Source organism: Aedes aegypti, chromosome 2 (genome assembly GCF_002204515.2).
Source record: "Aedes aegypti strain LVP_AGWG chromosome 2, AaegL5.0 Primary Assembly, whole genome shotgun sequence".
Taxonomy (NCBI): Eukaryota; Metazoa; Arthropoda; class Insecta; order Diptera; family Culicidae; genus Aedes; species Aedes aegypti.
In genome coordinates this window covers 194,932,498-194,952,616 of record NC_035108.1, presented here as the reverse complement: position 1 = coordinate 194,952,616, position 20,119 = coordinate 194,932,498, and the positions used below count along the sequence as shown (strand labels likewise).

The 20,119-nt window shown below is 37.4% G+C and overlaps 1 protein-coding gene across 2 annotated transcripts in view; it reads left to right on the top strand.

Moving 5' to 3' along the window:
- LOC110676286 (melatonin receptor type 1A-like) overlaps nucleotides 1-20,119 on the top strand; it is a 207,934-nt gene that overhangs the window by 106,969 nt on the left and 80,846 nt on the right. Inside the window, exon 2 of one of the 2 annotated variants that reach the window (XM_021843584.1) lies at nucleotides 5,222-5,237. The exons of the other annotated variant lie outside the window; for it this stretch is intronic. The gene's annotated coding sequence lies outside the window, so the exon portion shown is untranslated. The remainder of the gene's footprint in view (nucleotides 1-5,221; nucleotides 5,238-20,119) is intronic. 2 annotated transcript variants of the gene reach the window in all.

The window sequence follows — 20,119 nt, the reverse complement described above, 5'->3', positions numbered from 1 at the left end:
GTTATTTTCTCTATCTTTTGTCTCGCTCTAACAATTATCATCGAAACTTTGTGGAAGCAAATCTCGACTTTTAGCGAACCGATGAAGCTGAAAATGTATTGGGTTGTGTACTACATATATAGAATCATAGTGATACATTTTTTGCAGCGATATATGCTGTGGTTCTTGGGATTTGCATCTTCAAATGGATAGGGTGATTATGATGACGTCCCGTGCGGCCTTAATGGGACGGCACTGCGGCAAGTAGGTCGGGTGCTTTTCTTTCGATACGTACCGTAAATTCGGGTGAAATTGATCAGTAGGGTGAAATTGATCACTGTGACACACGATTTTATTTCCCTCTAATAGAGCACAGAAACCAATGCAACCTATGTAAATGAACGTTGTTTGTCTTAACCATTGTCAAATTGCATGTTGTGAAGCTTTTTGTGTTATGGAATGTTTATTTCTATTAAAATAATAGGAAATTCCATCATCGTGTTCTGTGTGGTACTGGCAGACATCAATAAACTTATAGTTTTAAACAAGGATTTGGACATGGTGTCAACCTGAAAATTGGTAAGGTGCTTGAAATATATCCCCAAAACGAATTTTATCATCAAAATTCGTACCAATTTGTTCATTTTGTTGTAATAATTGAATTTGTGTATAGATATCATCAAATTCCCTCGGTAATTGCCTACATTTAGGCATTTTCTGCGGTATTGCTGAAAATTAATTGTTAATTATTTCCATAAATTTTGCATTGTTAAGAAATTGGCAAGCATATTTGGATTCAGGAGGCTCAAATTAAATAAGTAAAGTTGTTTTCAAAACTAACAATAATTGTTTTAACAGGTGATCAATTTCACCCCGAAATGGAATTCCTTGATTTTCTATTTTAGAGACGATTTTCAGCACTAAAATCACAACTGTATGAAAATTTGAGTATATAAACCAATGAAGTTTCCTGCATTAAGTTGTTTGGAATTGGCAACATCATAGAAAACAGACATGGAAAACAGTGAAAAGTGATCAATTTCACCCGAAATTACGGTACGGCGTTTCGTACCGCACAACACTTTCGCGGAGTGCTTCCTGTTTTGACGCCATCTTCGATTGAACACGAACACCCGAGCGAAAAGAAACATACCACCGGCTTTTAGGGAGTCCGGAGAGCAATTATATGAACCAATGCACGAGTTCACTATCTGACGTTTGAGAGGTGCCGTGTTATTTACGTGACCATGGCAACAGATGAATTCGGCACCACTCAAACGTCAATATTGTGAACTCGTGCATGGATCAATTGTAGAGGAAACAAAAACCACGCTCTTTACTTAAATTACAGAGAGGTATTGAAATTATTCTCTCTTTTTACTGAACGCCCGCTGTATCGAGTCAAATGATCGATTTAGCTATGGAAAACACTTATTCTACGATATTGAAAACATGTGTAAAGTTTAATCCAAAACGAAGATTATCGCACACGAATTCCAATAACTTCTATTACAATTGACAAAGTAGAGTCCAGAAATTAACTTAATTAATTTCTACGCTAAATAAAGGGTTCAGTTAACGATTAGATAAGCGTCCAGCCTCCAGCGTTTTTTTATAATAACCCTAGAGTTTCTGTAGGTATCCTATAAAGAGTTCTTTGAAAGAAATTTTCACGTAATCCTTCCGGAATTCAGTAGGATATTATTTCGAAACTCCTGAAGAGATTTTTCTAGGTATTCTTTTAGAAATTCCTCACAATACAAGATATCTTCTTAAACTTTACCAACTAGGGATGTCCTCAGGGTGTTTCTCTGGACATTACTTATGATAATTCTTGCCATACCTAACTCAGTAAATTTTTCCATGGATCATTTCCTGTGGAATTTCTCTGTTATTCATTTTCCATTTGTTCAACCTATTAGTTATTCATCCGTTAGTTTGAGTTAATTTATATTGACAACTATTTTATTTATGTAAAATTGTCTGAAAATCTATGATACTGGTTCATCCAATAAAAGAAATGGCGAAATCGTTAGGATAAACAAATAAAAAAATGATAAATTTCAAGGTTGATAACTACAAACATATCAGTTCAATTAAACGATAAAAATAAGACATAAAAAGTAATCTCAAATAATAAGTAATCTTCTTCATCTTGTTGGCATGACGTCCTCACTGGGACAGATCCTGCTTCTCAGCTTTCTTTATAGGAAGATTTCACTATGGGAAGATTAGTTTGTACTTACACTACAATACTAACGTGATTGGAACATTTTTTTACTTTCTCCATAGTAATTTCTATATAAACCTACATTGTCTTTCGGTCACTTTTAAATCACTACCGAAATAGCTAGTTCTGTGAAAAGTTTCACAGAACGCTTTTTTTAAGTAGTAGTGGGATAGTAAGGATGATATGGGAGATTGAATTTTCAAACATTTTTAAATTTTGAATCGCCCTAACGTACATGTAGAAATGGTAAATTGGCAAGGAAGGATGAGCTGGCCTCAAACAGGCAACCCAAACCCACCTATGGCAGAGCAATAAATTACCCCCTATTCGATGTTGGGAAGAGTCCGGTAACCCAACAGTAATATTACATCGTTACAACGGCAAATCACTCGCTTAGAAACTATAACGTAAAATTATAATTGAATTGTTGTAATATGGTATTGATATAAGAAACAAATAATTTTGTCATTTATGCATGTTATTAAATTTAATCTTAATGTCTACGCTGTGTAACTCAAATTGACAAAAATCGCTATATATTTCAACGTTTCTAAACAAAAAACCTTACATAAGCACGGTGTCTTTTTCATGTAACTTTATAACAAAAAAAAATCGGCATGTCTCAAATTTGGGCCAATGAAAGACAAGACCTTCCTCTTTCATTTGCTGCTAAAATGAAAATAATCCATCGGGGGGTCTAGTGCAATTTTTTTTTTTTTTTTTAATTCTGTTATCTGTAATATCATTTTAAATGCACCGTAAATCAATAAATTTTGGTGAGGTAAACTGTTGAAACGGATTTAGATGAAAATGTTGCAAAAATCTAGTGTCAATATCTTGTAGATTATATTCTAGACAGCTCTAGACCTAAAAATTTACAGGCCGAGGCCGAAATTTAAATTTTCGTTTTGCTTTTTTTGCTTTCATTCATTGTTGAAAATTGCATTGCTTTTAAAACTTAGTATGTCAAACAACCTGTTTTCAATTTGTATTTGTAACTCAAGAGCAATATTCATCTTTCTGACTTGGTATAGGAACAAGCAATCGAAAGACAAAAGGTCGAAAGGACAATAAGTCGAAAGACAGAAGGAAGACAAGACAAATGGTCGAAAATGCAAAAGGTCGAAAGGACCAAAGGTTGAGAGTGATTTGCATTATGGGAAATTAAATAATTTTTGAAAGAAGACTATTGACCTTTTATCCCCTTTTTATTCCTCCTCGAACTTTTGCCCTTTCGACCTTATGTCATAGATTCTAGAAAATTGACAAGTTCACATTTGAGCCAATGACAGACGCAATATAATATTTCATAAATCCAATATTCTAACCCAATTGCAATAGCAATACAATGTTGACACTATTGTCCATGTGTTTGTTGTGGGAATTGGCAGAACATTACTTTTGTTTGCAATGGTAAAACAAACAGACTTGCTGACAAATATTCTCAGATTAGCAGCCAGTCTAGGGCTGAAAATCTCTTAAATAAAGATAAGAATATTAATAAGAATGCTGACGAATATACACTTCCTTTTTAAATTGATGGTTGGAAAAGTACAAATGAATTCATGAATGAATTGATCGTGTGATCGTAATATTTTGCTTAGAGATCTCAATAAGTGCTGTAATGTTCAGTTTTAGCATAATTTTATTAGAGTTGTACGGAATTCTATAGTAATTCATAAAACAAATACATTAAACCAGCTTTGAAAATGTTACTCAGTAACTTTACGATTTTGCTAGCTTAATAACGAAATCATACAAAGCTTCAACAAAAATATCAGGTGAATCATAAAAGTCTCCGATTACACAAAAAAAGAGCCAAAAACGGTGATCTTCAGTGTATAAAGACTTGTTTGCTATTTATATCCAGCAGATCTCAAGTACTATGTTTCGTATAGCTATGTTGTGTTCAAAACTTCTAAAAGCGCCAGCTCGAACGACTTTAGATGCTAATTTTCCATCAAAATACGTTCGAGTTGGCGCTATAATTGAATTAGAAGAGTCACAGGGATTCAAAATCATGAAGTTTGAGCCGTCGCATGGCTAGTTTTGGTGCTAAAATTTAGTGGTCCCATACTACGGGTTTTCCGGTGGTCATTTCGGTACCCAAAAGGACCACAATAACCATCAATTCATTCTTTTGGCAAAATACATTCAAACACAATAAATCGTTATGAGTTGGACACAAGTCATTTGGTTTTTTGGCATCAATCCGTGTAATTTCATCGAATTGTCCGGTTTGGGTAAATTCCGGGTCTCCAGGAACCGGGTATGAATAACTAAATGATTTGAGAATCTCTATTTACAGTCCACGTAAATACCTATTCAACAATATCAGGACGGTTCAGATTACTTGTTTAATTACGAAACTACAGGTTGTCGAAGTAAGGGTATCTAAAGGGACTTTTTTCTCAGATATGGCAGGTTCCCGGTGGCCACAGTGACGCAATTCCGGATCTCCGGATGAGTTTCCGAAAATCGACATGTGTACTTTTCATTTCAGCCCAACAGAACTAAATTCGGTCAACACACTGATTTTTCGAGCTCTTTGATTTTTTGGGTCGAAAACGACCCTAAGTCACAATTTGTAACTTTTATATATGGAAGCTCCCTAAGGGGCCATTCAAAACTTTTGTCTCCGAAAAAATAAATGTTCCCATAAAAAATACCTAATAATCAGAACACGTCAAATTGCAAGGTTATTTTATTCAAAAGTTACAATGATTTGAATTTTGAAATGGGTCGAAAACGACCCAAGGTCCTTACTAGGGTTAAGTTATATCCCAAACTCGGTAAAAAAAAATTAAAAAAAAAATGTTGTTCTAGACCCCCCGACCGATTATTTTCGTTTTGGTCGCAAATGAAAGGTAAAAATCATAGCTGTCTTGTGTCAAAATTTCAGACATGCCGAATTTTTTGTTTTGAAATTGCTCTACGAAACACACCGTGTAAGCTATATAAAACAATAGTTGAACCTATTTTTACTAATTATCACTTTCCTTCTCATTCCAGAACACTCTTGCAGAAGGTAAGCAGAAATTTAACATTTTGGTATGAAAACTTCTACAACTTCTCTATTTCAGAGAAGGAGGATTGGATTTTTTTCAATAATATACAAAACTATAGGCTACTTAGAACTTTCAACTGAAAGGCAGATTCTGTTACTATATGGATGTTATTTAAAATACAAAAATTGAATAATCGCACATATTTGACACCAAAAAAAACACGAATATTCACCAGACTAGTTTAAATTTCATCAATCTTAGAGTGTATGAGATGAAATTCAATTAGTTAGTCTTTGCGACAATATTGCTAAATTTTTAAGTAATTGAATTTTAAACTACAAGTAAGAAAGATTCAACAGAAATAAAAAATAAAAGAAAAATTTTCTGAACTTCCCTATTTTCCGCAGGATAACGTGCCGAGAATAACGTTTTTTCACAGTGACATGAGTATCTACTCGTAGTTTGGTTGCTGAAAACGAAAAGTTTTCTGCGAAATTGGTAGATTCTGGAGTTTTCATCAAGACCAGGGGTAACTGTCTGGGGAAGCATGGAGTATACCATGACTATTGAAACGAAAATTTTTAAATAAAAAACTGAGACATAGAAACATAAATATTTTCTATCAAAAATAGTGCTTGAAAGCATGATGTTAAGGAATGATACCCAAATAATAATAATTACTCATGAATCTACTTTTTATTACTCGAGCATTGTTAATTGAACTTCTCCCACGACTCTATCGCTAACCTTTAGTTATACCCCCGCCCTGACGTCACATTAGTAAGTCACTTCCATCCACTTGAACTGCAAGTAGCTACCTACGTAGTTCCTCAACGCTAGATTAGTGTCATAAAAGAGAATATGCAAAAATGGCGCCAGGTTAATTAAATATTTCAGCACTCTTGAAAGTTTTCCCACTCTCGTCGTTGCGTGCCAGAAGCAGCACAAGTGGAATGCTATTCAGAAAGTTTCCGTGCAAATGAAGCGCAGTGATTGGACTGCAATGAAATCCTTCTCGCAACGAATCAAAGTCGGAGCATGATTCCAGCATTGGAAGTGTTATTGCATCAAATGGAAAAGTTATGTTCACCGCGCTGCTTTATCGTATTTGATATGGCACTTGTTCGAAGCGTTTGGAGATAACGGGTGACAAAGCGGTGGTTTATTTGGGCACGCGCTTCAATCATTTTTCAAAAACCATCAACTATGAGACAGTGACGACACAACTAAATATATAAAATAAGGTTTGTTTGGTGAGGATTCCCTGTTAAGAGAGTATGCCTATAGACTTTTATGACCTGTGGATCATGTGCTTTGTTTTGATAGTATTGATGGTACAGCCTATCTTTGCTGTCGTTTTTTAATTAACTTCAAACTAGCATCAATCGCTACTTTTGTCAAAACATTATGATAGGTATGAACCGAAATCTGCCCCATTAATCACGGCATAGGAATTTAAGCAATGCTTTGGAGAGCAGACTTAGTTTTCTTTTTTCTATTGGCACTACATCCTAACTGAAACATAGTTTTTTCTCAGCATAGTGTTCTTATTGACAATGACTATGTCGATGGAAAGATTGGTTGGCCGAAGAGAATATGCAGAATCTGAAGGAAAAATAAAAAGTAAAAAGGAAGCGGAAATCGAACGAAAGGACTTTGAAGAAAATTACTTAAAAAAACTGAGAGCAGTTAACCCACATCCCAAATGAAAAAAAAAAACAAAACGCAATTTTCTTGATATAATTCGCCTAGATCAGGCATGAGCTCGTATTACAAAGTGATCAAGTTTGACACCCAAACTTTCCATTTTAGAATAAAAATGATACTGACCTATTTGGGACTGATTCCACCTACGTCCGAGAAAAACGGATAGCTGAAGATCAAAGCTGGTTCCATAGTCTAGTTTATTCTTACGGTGTCATGTAAGAATAAATTAGACTATGAAACCAGCTTTAACCCACTAATACCCAACCCCGCCTTTAGACGGGGTCCTTTTTGCAATTTTGTGTATTTTATTGTAGCTCGGAAATCAAAATGATTTTATTTTTGGCTCAAACCTCGGCTCATTACACGCATATAAGTGAAGTTTTTTATGACTTTTGCAACTTTTTTGTATTTTTGAAAACTGTTTGAAAAATTGTATTCTTATATAACCTACAAATGCCTAGGGTTAATTTAACGTTTAATATAAAAAATCGTATCTCTGATATTTTTCTACAACCAATCTATCATGGAAGAAGAGCCTGATGGTATTGAAATAATTTCAAACCTGTTTTTCCGTTAGTTACACGGAAAATAAAATATGCTCCAGAAAAAAATTAAAAAAAATATATTTTCAAAAGTATCGTAAAAATGTGATTTTTAATTATTGCCAAAAATTAGTAATCAGGAGAGGTTTCAAGAAAAAACGAAAAAGAATAGGGATGTTCAAAAATAAAAATTATAAAAATCAAAAATAGAAATTCATAAATTTGCAAATAAAAATAAATCATTGTCCAAAACGTGTTTAGAACGATTTTAGATAACGAAAAATGATATTCAGATTGAAAATAAAAATTTGGGTATTAGAGGGTTAATCTTCGGTTTCAAAGTTGAATCTATAAAAAACATTAATTATTGGCATAAAATACATACCAATTAGTTGTAGAGAATGTTGACGAAAAATTACATTTTTCCGATCAGATTCGGTGACCTACCCGAATAACTCCGAACCGGTGGATATTTAAAAAAAAATCCAATAATGCTTGAAAAACAATACTTCTTTACGATTCTATTAAAGCTAAGCCAAAGCAAATCTGTATAGAATTGTTAAAATTACAGCGATTTTTTTTAATTTCTTTATTAGTATCATTCCAAACATTATATTCATTTCTTATATCTAGGTGTTCTGTGTTATTAGACAACACTATCATCCTAATTTGGTAAAACAAATTTAAGATTTTATGAAAATTTTGTTAACAACATATTACACTTCATTTGCTGTAGCAGTTCAGATTTTTTACAGGTGAGTTGATTTCACCTGCTTATAAGAGAAGAAACACGTTACAGCAGTTTGATTTGTTTTCAGTTAGGGTGCAGAACCACTTGGGCACTACCATGATGCACTTTGGCATGAGGGGTTTCTTCTCGATCGAATTGCCTGAAACTTTGCAATAAGAATCGCTTCAGTACGACGCATAGTGCGGCCAAATATCAGATCTGTAGCTTTTAAAAAACCCCACTGCCTAAGTGAATATGGGTTAATTTCTGTTTATCATCCTGCACAGGGTTCTGTAATAACCTAGTCCGGGATTTTTTTTATGATTGTGTATCTGAACTGTGCTTAGTTTACTATAGAATCCAGTTCAGGGTTCTATAAAAAAATCTTTCTTGGACTTAGCGAGAATGATGTGCAAGATTCTCTCTCTCGGAATTCTTTAACACATTCGTATAGCCCGTAAAATCGTGGTAAGATCGAAATGATTTTCTTGAACACTTTTTTACAAATTAAGAATGAAATTAAAAATTTGACAAAAATGCATATGTTTTTATCATATACACTCAAAAAAATTGATGTTTTGGGGCTGTTAGGAACTTTAACCTTGTCCATTCGCTTAAATTCAAAATGGAATTAAAGTGCAGACTCCAATGGTTGAATATGTAACTGTGAGAAAAATCGTCAATAGATTTATTGTTTTTTTTTTATTACTGGTACTGGTTTACTGTTTAACTAAATATATATTGAATATGTTTATCAAAAGCACAAAAGAGTTATATTTTTTGAGAGCAAGTCTTGCGTTAAAAGTTTCAGTAAATAAGCCCAGTCTTCCGAAACCATCATTGCGCAAGAGAGATTTAAAAAGCATGCCTTGAAAAATTTCATTTCCTAGGGATGAATTTGAATCCTCGCATTTCAATGCTCCTATGATGATTTGCTCTAAAATATTGCATCATAGATGCAAATCATTTCAGCTGATCTGGATTAGAACATTTTTGTCGTTTTTATATAGCAGCACATGATTTAAAGCGATTGATTTAATAAATAAATGCTACGGAAACTTTCTGATATTTGTATAACAATCTCATACGAAATAATAACTTTTTTCGACGGAAAAGTGTGTGTTATAACCACGCTTTTAAGAGAGATGTCTAGAAAGGAGAACTTTAAGAAATAATTATTTGAATGAAGTGAGTAGTTGCTCATAAGGGAGCTCCTATTTGATTTCACCATGAGATCTCACAATAATCTGGATTGAACTCGACTGAATCGTGCCCATAAGATCTTGGTGGTAGCTAAATCTGAATCGAACATAGTATCGTAAAGTTCTAGGATGTGGAGGAGTTTTGGTTTAAGATTCGATACGTGACATAAGAGGGTAGTTTTATGTGAAAATGCTGCATGTAATAACTAAGTGAATTGTTTCCGGGAACGACGCAGCAAAAAAATGATAGTAGAATAGATGTCGTCAATCGTCAAAAACAGCTTTATACTGCAGAGCCTAGTCGCAGTCAGTTGAGGGTAGAACGAGAAAAGTTCAAATCTCGATGCATGAAATTCCCAATGTTATCAGTACAGGCGTGATGGTTAAAAAATATGCTTATAAGCACGATGTGGCTCCTTATAGAGTCTGGGGCCAATGGCGAAGACAGTCGATTGCAGCGCTAACCGAAAAAAATACATGAGGTACTACTTTTGCAAGAAGATTCAATTTATAATTCAAAGTAAAAATAAACTCTTGGATTGAAACTGCTGGATTGAAAGCCCTTGCTGGTTATGAAGATTGGCACTGAGTCTGGTTGCGTTTTTGGGGTTTTAGGTTCTCATCGGACAAGCCTCGACCAAATTCAATGGGACTATTATGATACCGTTGGTATTTCAATGGCAGTAACATTCATTGGGTGTTCTCTATAAGAAAAAAATCAATTAAATTCAATAAAACCAACTTAAACAAAGTTTCGCATTATAAAATACTCCACCAGTTTTCCAACAACGGACATTTTCACCTGCAGACAACTGCAGTCCGACAGTTTTCAAGCTTTTCAACCACGCAATGAACGATAATCATACGGTTGCTATACTGCCCATAAAGGCATAACTGTCCCATATGGAATAAGTAGGCTTTGAGAAAACAGCGCTCAAAATTTGAAGTTTGCATTTTCATATAAATGTTTATAATATTCTAGTTAATTTTTGAATGCAATATTAATTTAGCACAACCCCACAGAATACTCATTTTGCTAATATTTTTCCACAACATTTTCAAACAGAGTGTATAAATTTTCATATGCCTAGTGAAGTGCATACTAAAGCATGAATGTTGCGATGGAAAAAGGTGTTATTTCGAAAATCAATATGGGACAGTTATGCTTTTATGGGCAGTATACCTACTACCCATATTTGCCCAACGGAAGGAGTTGATATTTTTCCAGATCATTGATGCAGTATTTTCACGAAATGATAGGAGCAAATCAAATCAATGTTGCATTGGGAAAAGAGGAGTGTGCATTTTCCTTCTCCCTGATTTATTGATCAAAGCAACGCAATGCAAAGGAGATAAACATCATAGTTTGAGCCGAAACTATTGAGATTTGGAGGTGGTGCAAGCTTTCAAGTTATAAAATATAACATTCAGTAAAGTTTAAGCTTGTTCCTTGAACATTATCATTCGTCTTAGGACAAAACGTTCTTCTGAATTTTATTGCAGTTTGTGTCCAGGTCAAAAAGGCAAATAATGTTCAAATATACTTACTCATTTAAATTGTATTTCTACTTGTATTGTTTTTTCGAATACGTTCTTTACGTGAAAACCTACATTTTAGTTCCTTATCGGACCTCCACGAGTGCGATCCCATATTTGTAAGAGACCCAATTATTTGATGGAATTTAAATGTGGGTGACAAATTATTTTTAATACGGTTCAGGATTTCACCGAAATAAAAATTCAATATGTTCTAAAGACAACCTTACCCAAGAAAGTTTAGGTGCCTACAGCTATGGCAAAAATTCTAAGAAAACTTAAAGCATGATTTGTACCATTCATTTATTTAGTTAACATCTAAACAGATAACACTGAATCAACAATTTCACGCCACAATACTCGGTTCGTGGCCGCATCTCTCCATCCTCGGTTCTGCCCCAAGCTCGCCAAATCGATACGCACTAGCTCGCTGCGCTCCACGCTTTCTTGTACCAACCGGATCCGAAGCGAACACTATCTTTGCAGGGTATCGTATTCACTATCACCATCGTATTAGAGTGATGCAAATTTTGAAATTTTAGCTCCCCTATGCTTAAACGATTTTAATTATGGTAAATAGCGTTCTCCCAAAGTTTGAAGTGATTCGGAAGAAATTTGGTTGTGCACACGCCATTTGAAGTTTATATGGAGATTTCTATGGAAAACGCCAATCTTTTGTGTTCAGCCCTTTATCTCTTCGCCATAATATTTTATGGAAAAGTGAACACACTCATCTCATGTGAAAACTTCCCAGCTACAACTTTGCCGAAGACCACTTTTTGATTGGACGTCAGGATAAATTGTTATTCATCATCATAAAGTTGGTTTGCATTTAGCATGCTTCACCAACTGTTCGGCAGGCAACAGTGGTGCTCCTGGCGGGAAGAATAGATCAAAGTAATCCAGGCTACTATGTTCTACAGCAAAAAAGCAGTGTTGCTCTGAAAGTAATTGAATGATCATCTCAGCATGATATAGACATTGGTATCAATAATAACAAATTATCCTTACGGCCCATCAAAATGTGGTCTTCGGCAAAGTTGTAGATGGGAAATTTCCACATTAGATGAGTGTATTCACTTTTCTATAGATTATTATGACGAGCTGTTAGAAGACTGAACACAAAAGGTTTGGCTCTTCCATAGTAATTTCCATATAAACTTCAAATAGCGTGTGCACAACCAAATTTCTTCCGAATCACTTCAAATTTTGGGAGGATCATTTTCATCATAATTGACATCGTTTAAGCATAGGGGAGCAAAAACTTCAAAATTTGCATCAGTCTACCATCGTATCCTTCCAGCCACCTTCTGGATACTGGGTTCGCCGTAGAGTTGGGCGAGCTCGTGGTTCATCCTTTGCCGCCACACACCGTTCTCCTGCACACCGCTGAAGATCGTCCACCCGACGTTCGAAGACTCCAAGTGCTTGCAAGTCCTCCTCGAGCATCGTCCACGTTTCATGCCCGTAAAGGACTACCGGCCTTATGAGCGTTTTGTACATGGTACATTTGGTACGGACGTGAATCTTTTTTGACCGCAGCTTCTTGTAGAGGCCATAGTAGGCCCGACTCCCACTGATGATGCGCCTCCGTATTTCACGACTAACGTTATTGTCAGCCGTCAGAAAGGATTCAAGGGTGACGAACTCATCGACCATCTCGGAAGTATCCCCGTCTATCGTAACACTGCTACCTAGGCGAGCCCAGTTGCGCTCGGCCCCACCAGCTAGCATGTACTTTGTCTTTGTCGCATTCACCACCAGTCCAACTTTTGCTGCCTCGCTTCTCAGGCGGGTATAGAGGACTGCTACCTTTTCAAATGTCCATATCATCCGCGAAGCAAACAAATTGACTGGATCTCGTAAAAATCGTACCCCGGCTGTTAAGCCTGGCTCTCCGCATAACACGCAATATTGAACAACAGGCACGAAAGTTCATCACCTTGTCGTAGTCCCCGGCGGGATCCAAACGAAATGGAATGTTCGCCTGAAACCTTCACACAATTTTGCACATCTTCCATCGTCGCTCTTATCAGTCTGGTGAGCTTCCAGGGAAAGCTGTTCTCGTCCATGATTTTCCATAGCTCTACGCGGTCGATACTATCGTGTGCCGCCTTGAAATCGATGATTTGCATTTTTGCATTTTTGGACATATGATGACATTTTTTGGAGGATTTGCCGTACAGTAACGATCTTGTCCGTTGTCGATTGGCCGTCAACGAAGCCGGCTTGATAACTTCCCACGAACTCGTTTACTACAGGTGAGAGACGACGGAAGATGATCTGGGATAATACCTTGTATGCCGCACTTAGAATGGTGATCGCTCGAAAGTTCACATTCTAACTTGTCGCCTTTCTTGTAGATGGGGCATATAACCTTTTCCTTCCCATCCTCCAGTAGCTATTCTGTTTCCCAGATTGTGCCTATCAGCCGATGCAGACAAACGGTCAGCTTCTCCGGGCCAATCTTTATGAGTTCAGCTCCGATACCATCCTTACCAACAGCTTTATTGTTTTTTTGAGCTGGTGAAGTGCATCCTTAACCTCCCTCAAAGTGAGGGCTGGTTGGTTTCCATCGCCAGCAGTACTGACGTATGCGTTTCCTCCGTTGTCTCGTTCTTCATTGCCTCTTCTCTCAGCGCCATGCAGGTGTTCGTCGAAGTGCTGCTTCCATCTTTCGATCACCTCACGCTCGGCCGTCAAAAGGCTCCCATCCTTATCCCTGCACATCTTACCTCGCGGCACGAAGCCGTTGCGGGATGCGTTGAGCTTCTGATAAAATTTACGACTTTCTTGAGACCGGCTCAGCTGTTCCATCTCCTCGCACTCCGTCTTCTCCAGGCGGCGTTTTTTCTCCCGAAAGAGGCGAGTCTGCTGTTGCCGTTTCCGTCGATAACGTTCCACGTTCTGCCGGGTCCCTTGCTGCAGCATGACCGACCGCGCTGCATTATTCTCCTCCAAAATCTGCCTACATTCCTCGTCGAACCAATCGTTTCGTCGACTCCGTCTCACGTACCCGACGTTGCTCTCAGGTGCATTGTTGATGGCTGCTTTCACTGTTCTCCAGCAGTCCTCAAGAGGGGCTTCATCCATCTCACCCTCTTCCGGTAATGCAGCCTTGAGGTGCTGCGTGTACGCAGGTGTGACATCCTATTGCTTAAGCCACTCTATTTCATACCGGGGCGGCCGTCAGTACCGTAGGTTGTTAACCCATCCTCACCATCACTAGATAGTAATCAGAGTCGATGTTAGTGCCACGAAAGACTAATGAATTTGGACGCTTCAAAAGGTCCCGGCCCTGACACGATTCCACCAATATTTATGAAAAATTTAGCAAAAGAACTTACAGCGCCATTGTTTTGGCTTTTTAATAAATCCCTTGAATCCGGAATCTTCCCAAAAATATGGAAAAGCTCCTTTTTAGTGCCTATCTTTAAATCTGGCCGAAAATCTGACATACGTAATTATCGTGGTATAGCCATTATGTCTTGTATTCCAAAACTTTTCGAGTCAATTGTCAACGAATTCAAATCAAAAATAGAATTACTGACACACAACATGGCTTCTTTAAAGGTCGCTCGACCTCAACAAATTTACTTCAATTTGTTGACTATTCATTGAATGCAATGGATAATGGAAACCACGTAGAAGCTCTTTATACGGACTTTAGCAAGGCATTTGATCGCCTAGACATACCAATGCTACATTTCAAACTAAAAAAAAATTGGAATCGAGCCAAGACTGCTGAAATGGCTTGAATCGTATTTAACTGACCGCCAACAAATAATAAAATTCAAAGGAAACAAATCAAAACCAATTCAAGTCACTTCGGGTGTCCCTCAAGGCTCTCATTTGGGACCTCTTCTTTTTATTATGTATGTAAACGACATTTCCTTCATTTTCAATAAACTCAAAGTGTTAATTTATGCCGATGACATGAAGCTCTACCTGGAAATAAGAAATGAAGAAGACATCAATGTATTCCGCAATGAAATAGAAAAATTCTACATATGGTGCAAAAAAAGCCTATTAGAACTGAATGTAAAAAAATGCAACCTAATGTCATTTAGCAGAAAAAGAACAACACCACGAATTTCAATTTCATTAGGAAATCAAAATGTAGAAAAATGTGAAAGAGTAAGGGACTTAGGAGTAATCTTAGACTCTAAGCTTTCTTTCGTAGACCACTACAATACAATAATTCACAGGGCTAATAACATGCTAGGGTTCATAAAACGCTTCTGCTACAACTTTCATGACCCATACACAATTAAAACTCTATATATTGCATATGTAAGATCAATCATGGAATACTGCAGCATTGTATGGTCTCCTTTCTCAATCACACACGAGGAAAGATTAGAATCTGTACAAAAACAATTTCTACTATATGCTCTTCGTAAATTAGGTTGGACATCATTTCCACTTCCACCCTACAAAGCACGCTGCATGCTTATTGACATACAAACTTTGAAAGAGCGACGTGAAATCACAAGAGTTTCATTTGTAAATGATATCGTTTCGCAACGTATTGATTCTACAGAAATCTTATCAAAATTAAATTTCTACGCTCCTTCTAGGCAACTACGAAATCGTAACTTATTCTTGACAAATCATCATCGAACAAATTATGCCAAAAACGGGCCTCTAAATCAAATGATGTCCATTTACAATCAACATTGCGAAACTATTGACTTTACCATGTCTCGGCAAAATCTAAAAACATACTTCAAATCCATAAGAAATCGCAACGCATAAAATAAAACAAAATGAAATTAACATTACTTACACTACACTTTCTTTTTCAATATTTTTTATAAATTTCATAATTTTAGTATTAAGAAATGAAACAAAAATATGTATATGTAAAATGTACTAGTCTACGTCGGTTGACGAAATAAATAAATAAAAATAAAAGGTCCTGACGTCGATAATGTCGGAGAAATGCCGTCCATCAATCAGAACGTGGTTGATTTGTGATTCTTTCTGCTGTGATGATCTCCAGGTGTATCGGTATGGAAAGCTATGCTGGAAGTAGGTGCTACTAATGGCCATATTCTTGGAGGCGGAGAAATCATTTTCGTTCGTCAGCCGGTGGGCGCTTATCTTTCCAATAGTCGGTCTGAACTCCTCCTCCTCCTCATTGATGTCCCATGCGTAACGAATTTAATACAAGAACAGGTATTCAATAGTTTTCGCTTTTACTTACGTGCCAGAAGATCTTGTGTTCATTCTTAGGCCCATCCCTTCTAACAAAAAAACTGAAAATTGAGTGAATATTTCATGCAACATCGGGAATTCCATGATGTCATGTTATATAAGACGCCACTGCGACCATTATTTAGATCTATTGTGACATTACCCGTATCCTTAGTGTATAGTGCATGTCTCATTACTCCATTTCCATTGATAGGTAATGAAGTAACGATTTCTGTACAGTTCTTGTCTTGATTCCTCAGAGATTGATAAAAATGAGAATGTGATGAAAAGGTTCCACTATTTACACCCTTCATAGAGACTTACATCTCAGCGAAGGCACGCTCCTTAGCAAACATAATCGGTTTAATTTCTAAGGAACCAAATAGGCACTACTGATATTTGACCATGCGCCAGAACTCCAGTCCCATTCTTGTTTCGCTTCTAGTTTAGTCCCACAAAAATACTAGAAAAAAGGGGCTTTGTACTAGCAGCAAAATCGTATCAAGCTATAAAATTTGTTTAGTAACCAGCATTCACGTTAGTCCTTGTATTACCAGTACTTAACAGTCCTTGTTGAGTTAATACTCATGATTGTTATCCTGGCTTCAAGAGTAGTCTCGGGACTGACAAACTCCGAGTCTTTAACCATCTGCTAGGTAAAATAGATCGACGCTCCAAACATGGATGCAGGAGAGCTGACAGAAGCGTTGACGAAAGCGTGTGACGCAACTATGACGAGAAAATTGGAGCCAAGGAATCAGCAGCGTCCTGGTGGAACGACAGACTCAGCACCCTCCGTACAGCCTGCTTAAGAGTCAGAAGAGCTTGCTTAAGAGCATGGAAGAGCGTAAGGTGACCTACCTGCTGGCCAGAGCCGCGTTCAGTAACACCAGCTGAAATGAGTCCCGACAGTGATCCCGAAGTTGATAGTGGACGGTTTCTTTCCTACGCATGCTCCCACCGCGTGACCGCCCACACCGTACGCTGACGTAGACGAAGAAAATACCGGTATCCAAGTTTCTTACGCCGAGCTCCTCTGCCCATAACTGCATATTTGTAACATTCGACAAAAGTAGGCATTGAGTAAATGGAATAGCAAGTGTGCATTTTATGGCAGTATGGGAGGAAACTAAAATTTAAAATAGCAGGAACTCAAAAGTGCTTGTTTGAGACTGATATTTTGTACAACTTATAGCGCATACTAGGTGAATGGTCAGAAAATAATTCTGATAGAAATTTCATTGCTATTGCATTACTAGGCTCATTTATAATCTCAATGTGACTGTTATGCTATTATAATTACCTATGTGACAAAACAACTTGGTATTTTTTTTCGAATTTTCTAGAACAATCTCATAGATTTTAGTAAGTTGATCGAAAGTATTAATCATTTGATGACTCTTCATGGTATTAACTCCAATTTGTCAAAAATGTCGAATGTGACTGTTATTCAGTTATGGGCAGTCCTGGTCCAGATGATATCCCTAACGTAGCGCTAAGGGCAGCGATCTTGGCGTTCCCAGACATATTTAAAACGATTCTATGACACTACCCCGAACGCCACTACCCCGAATGCCACTACCCCGAACGCCACTACCCCGAAAGCCATTACCCCGAATGGGTCACTACACCGAACGCCATTACCCCGAATGGATAACATTTTGAGACATATTCTAGTTAGAGAGTGGGGAGATAATTGTACGATTCATTTTGAGTATTTCACGAGTTTGGCTCAAAAATGTATTTTTCAAATATTAGAAGATAAGAAAGCAGCTAGTTGTTCAGCAAATAATTTTTACACACTAAGTTTTGTCCTCTAATTTTGGGAAGATTCACACAGCCACATTGCAATGCTCTGAAGAACAGACTATTTCTAAAAGAAGGGTGAATTTATTATGAGAAGTATAGCTATAATATGTACAAAATTAGGATGTAGTAAAGTCTCTTATTGGACGTCGGTAGCCACTTCCTTTACTCATTTTATAGCTGTCGGGCATTAAGATTAAGATCTTCTTAAAGATTTTGTTTCGTAAACGATGGTAATGGAAGTTCACCCTGAGATAGTCGCTGCAAAAGTTGTTCTATGAACCCACCTAAAAACAAACCTAATAAACGACCGTTCCGCTATTGCACTTGTGAACTTGTACATGTTAGAAAAATCGGCGGCCTCTGATTGACGCTACAGTAAGAACTTTTGTCGATTTGTGGGATCATTAATTTGAATTTCTGTGAGATAACCACAAAAAAAATTTTTTTTTGATTCAAGATAATGAAGAAATGATGATGGCAGAAAAGAGGTGAGTAAATCCATAAGAGGCGTCTGTTTTAATACAAGAAGATAAAAGAAAGGGAAAATTTCCGATTAGAATTATAGCAGGAATCACTTTAGTTAATGCTTTCAAGATATATTTCTTTATAAAAAGCTGTTCTATATGGAAATATTGATGACTAGCTTATCCAACAAAAACATGAAAGAACAGCCTATTTAAAAAAGAAGGGCAAATTTCTGGTGAAATGTTTGCAGCTATGACGTGAATGATCACTGTAACAACGTGATGCTATGACACAACCTATATTCATAAGAAAGAACAATATTTGTTCAAAAACAAAATTGAAATATGAACACCACCAACAAGTCCACATACCAGTGATTACGCATCTGTTCAGAAACACCATATTTAGGGTTATGGATTCGAATTCCTTTCGGTCAATAAAAGGCTTATTTTTTTAAAGCCCATTCGTAACGCTGAAGGGAGCAAAAAAGTTTGTGGGTGGTTGTCCTCAAAATGTTACAGCCCATTCACAATATGTAGAATTTCCATACAAAAAAAAAAGTATGAGGGGGTGGGTAGGTGTCAAAAATGGCAATTGTTGGCGAAATGAAATTTGTTAATGAACCCTTGAATTGCGAAGGTGCCCACTGAGCTGATAAACAGGTACTGTCTCAGAAAAAATGAGAAGAATATAGTTGCCATCAAGATATTTCGAAAGAATAAATATATGATGAACATTTTACCGACGAATTTTACGTGCCATTAATTACCAGCCTTCATTAGAGACGCATTTTTGCACGCAAAACAAGATACTGTACTGTATCTCATACTATTCGGGGTAATGGCTTATTCGGGGTAGTGGCGTTCGAGGTAATGACCCATTCGGGGTAATGGCTTTCGGGGTAGTGACCCATTCGGGGTAGTGGCGTTCGGGGTAGTGGCGTTCGGGGTAATGGCGTTCGGGGTAATGGGATGGAGCCTTTAAAACAGCGTTGCTGATGACGGCTTCCCAGCCAAATGCTTCATATAAACCAATATGCTTGCTGGATACTCTTGGTAAACTTCTGAAGAAGACCATCCTCGGTAGACTGGCTGACGATCTACACGGATTGTCGAAAATGCAGTTCAGATTCCGTAAAAAGATTTCGACAGTGGATGCTATTCGGGCAGTTATCAAGTGCGCGGAGAAAGCGTCCAAGCAGAAGAGGAGAGGCAATCGATACTGCGCAGAGAAAACAATAGACGTTAAGCACACGTTCAACAGTGCCAGTTGAGAGGCTCTGTGTCTAATGGAAGTCACGGTGGGAGTTCTACAGGAATCCATACTTGGTCCAACACTGTGGAATATGATGTACGATGCAATGCTATCTTTGACACTGCCGAATGGAGTCGAGATCGTCGGGTACGCAGATGACGTCATTCTTGCGATAACTGGCGAGACTGTGGAGGAGGTGGAGCTGCTGACGGCGGAATCGCTAGACAGCATCGAATCGTGGATGACTGGAGTCAAAGCTGCAGTTGGCTCATCACAAAACGGAGGTGGTGCTGGTCAGCAACTGCAAGGCGGTTCAGCAGTTCGAGATCAACGTCGGAGGACACTCACTCTCATCGACACCAAAGCCAGTACGGCCCCAATTATGCATACTGGCTGCGCACGACTAAGGATAAGTAACGGTTTATGCGTTGAGGCTGACAGCGTAGAAGTTCTACTCC